At 35.5% G+C, this 3,401-nt stretch overlaps 1 protein-coding gene across 3 annotated transcripts in view; it reads right to left on the bottom strand.

The window, feature by feature from the left end:
• Positions 1-3,401, bottom strand: part of LOC115239901 (facilitated trehalose transporter Tret1-2 homolog) — an 18,827-nt gene that overhangs the window by 11,635 nt on the left and 3,791 nt on the right. Inside the window, exons 1-2 of one of the 3 annotated variants that reach the window (XM_029814736.1) lie at positions 1,816-2,229; positions 1,086-1,342 (exon numbers count right to left, since the gene is read on the bottom strand). The gene's annotated coding sequence lies outside the window, so the exon portion shown is untranslated. Of the gene's footprint in view, positions 1-1,085; positions 2,230-3,401 lie in introns of those variants that run through there. The other 2 variants (XM_029814737.1, XM_029814738.1) reach the window with 2 other exon arrangements.

Here is a 3,401-nt window from a genome sequence, read left to right as displayed (position 1 = left end):
GGATGGGATTATATGAAGATTATCGCGGGAAACAAGCGGAGACATATCCGCTAGATATTCTTGACAGAATGGAAATTCGAATTAATTTTCACGCGAATAAGTGTATCGTAAAGAGCATGTTGAGTTTTTTTTTTTTTTATCGAAAAAAGATGATTTATATAGACCATCGTGGTACATCGAATCGTTAGCTTTTCATCAACGATAACAATTTCTTCCCGTAGCGATGAATCGCGTGCGCGTTTTTATCGGTAAAAAAGAAAGAGAGAGAGAGAGAGAAAGAGATACCATTATATTAGCCACAAATGACAGAAGGTACGGCCTCCAAAGTGATTGTAAGTTCGTGCGCTTTCATGATAAAAAGCACACAATGATTAATAACAGTGCGAACACGTAACGTATGTATATATTTGCAGCCGATATCTCGATCTTGTGCATCCATGACCTAGGCCAATGCGAGAGGCGCGAGGGAAGATAAAAAATTCTAAATGACGCGAGTTTAGCGCCGGCAATGGCCCATTTTTTCTTAAAAAAAATGGGCTACTAAAGATAGCGTCATTGTTGTCGCGGGACGATAAATTATATGTCGTATCATATCCTCGCACCCGTATAGTGTTTTCAAGTGTTTCCTTTATACATCGCGACAGTTGTTTAGTCACTTCGTCGAAGTTCCATCTGAGACGATAAGCATATTTATAACAATAACAAAGGAGATGCGTTTAATAAGAATGATATCATCCTGAGTTATTGTTGGAGAAATGTGTAACGATAGTAATGTCGTAAAAATAAAATAAAGGAAACGACAGGTTAATAAGAATGATATCATCCTGAGTTATTGTTGGAGAAATGTGTAACGATAGTCATGTCGTAAAAAAATAAAATAAAGGAAACGACAGAAAAACCTGATATTTGGACAAGACTCGCTAATTTTCAAATGCATAAATTAATAAAACAAATTCTATAATTTGTGTTGCATAAATAAAAAAATATCTTAAAATAATAGAAAAAATTTGACATATAGATAAAAACGCAAAGAGAGAGAGAAAGAAGCTTTTAAATTCGCTATAATGTATTATCCTTATCAGTACCTTGCAAGGAAATCTATTAGAGTTGCATTAAAGTGTAACGGCATCGTCGGCACAGTCGATGTGACTTCGAGCTCTCTTTTTTTCAAGAACTCATTATTCCTATGCGATCTCACGATCGCCACCAGTAGGCATCCAGTAGACGCGATTATGATCGGCTCACCGTATATACACATATCGATGCAAGTTTAAACACAGCAACGATCTACATCCATTCGCGGCGGGAGACATGTCCTCCTTAGCGATTGCAAAGTCCTACGCTGGTAATAAAAAGTCAATGTTATATACGACAATAGGGGCAATTGCGATTACCGGCGCGCGTCCCTGACCCGCGAAAACGTCATCTTTGCATTTCAATTCCGTGTGATCGCTTTCTTTCAGCCCTCGTAAAAGCTCGATATACTTTATCGCGTCGATAAAATCATTTATTTTCAAATTAATATGCCACAAAAAAGGAGAAATAATAAATAAATAAATAAATTCCATTATAAATAAATAAATAAATAAATTCCATCATAAATAAATTCCATTCAATACTACTTCAATTCACATTTATTCGTCTAGATTATTATTTATTATTGTTTGGGAGAAAGTAATGTCTTTTACCTTTACTCGTAGAATCGCGAACAACTTGCGCGATCAATTCGATCGCACATCGCGATCTAATTCAACGTGTTAATTAATTCAACATGCCCATTCATAGTGTCCATCTTTAACAATCATGAGAACTTACTTGCTTAATTGGCGGTTATATTTTTTTTGCGCGGATTTCCTTGATGCGCCTTTACGGTTGAAATTTCTTTCGAGATCACACCGGCGGGTATTATACGATCACCGAGGCCTTCGAAATCGATTTCCGATCCAAGGAGATCTCTCTCGACTGACTTAAAAATCCCTCTTACGTGAGTCTTCTTACGGGAGCTTACACGTGGAAATATAGACGAGACGGAAATTATATAAATATTACGTCCGGTAGGTTCGTATAGCGTAATTTGATCCGCTAGATTAATTTTCATCCATCTTCCGTATATTTGCTACGATCTCGTTGTCAATGGTATTGTATTATATTTTCTTATCGGTTAAATTTGCATAATATATACGGTATGTAGATTGGGCACAAACTTGTCATCATTGCTCAGAAATAAAATTAGGATTTGTTGATATCTATAATCAACAAAAATATTTTGCAATCCTACTAATATTCGCATTCTGTCGGTATCCGGCATCCTCTTAATATTCAGTATCATAAAATTTTCGATTCAACCTGTTTCGGCAAACTTATAATTAGAAGAAAAAAAGAGAAGATCGTTCTATTAGCAATTAATCTATAATAATTGATGATCATTTTTTCGCAGTTATTGTCTCAATATTTATGTGCCGATTTATTACAATATTGCATAAGATACGATTGAGAATAATTCGTGAGTGGACTATTCTAATTCTCGCTTCGATAGCTTAGGGCTTAGATCGATCCACTAGATTAATTTTCATCCATCTTCGGTTCGCGCGATATGATTAACGTTTTGATTTGCATACGTTAATTTGTCGTAGACACTAAATAGCATCGTCTCGTCGCGCAGCGACATAAATCAGTGTCTTAAGATAAGAATTGGACGACATAATCGTACCGCTTTATATCGTATTCGATGACACATATGATTAAAAGACGCACAAAAATACGATAAGAAATTCTCTCACTAATTTTGAATTATTTTTCTTGCAATTTTTAATTTTTAAATCCCGTTGTATTTCTCGACATAAAAATAAATCTCAAATAAAATTATTGCATATCGCGATCGCGAGAGATTGTTAGAAAGGATTCAAGCCTCCGCGAATAAATGTTCCACTCGAAGGTCTCGGCCCGTTGATTTCGGCGTTTGATGCAAACAAACGAAAGTTTCGATCAGGAAACACGCCCAAGGACCCGTGACAAATGACTTATGCAAATCGCAGGAGCAGCAACCCTCACGACTACTTCCGTTTTCCGATTACTTCCGTTTCCTTTTCTTCGCAGTCAACAAGAACTCGGGGTATTTCCAGATGGTTGAAAATAAGTTCACGTTATCTGCGTTTATGTTTCGAAAACACTGACTTCGTAATCGATGCGGATATAATAATTATACGATTCCAACTGTTATTATTCACTAAACATGAACATATCTTGAGATCTTCGATTAATATTCTATCATTTACAATTATTATTTTTTATCTTTTACTTTGACGATCTGTTCATTTATGCCTAATGTATTTTACATTCGCGTTGTTTTCTAGTATATGGTATGTGTCTAATTAAAATAAACACATTCCATTATGGCAACA

This window comes from Formica exsecta, unplaced genomic scaffold (genome assembly GCF_003651465.1).
Source record: "Formica exsecta isolate Colony F162 unplaced genomic scaffold, ASM365146v1 scaffold4, whole genome shotgun sequence".
In the NCBI taxonomy this organism is placed as follows: domain Eukaryota; kingdom Metazoa; phylum Arthropoda; class Insecta; order Hymenoptera; family Formicidae; genus Formica; species Formica exsecta.
This window is presented reverse-complemented; position numbering and strand designations above follow the sequence as displayed.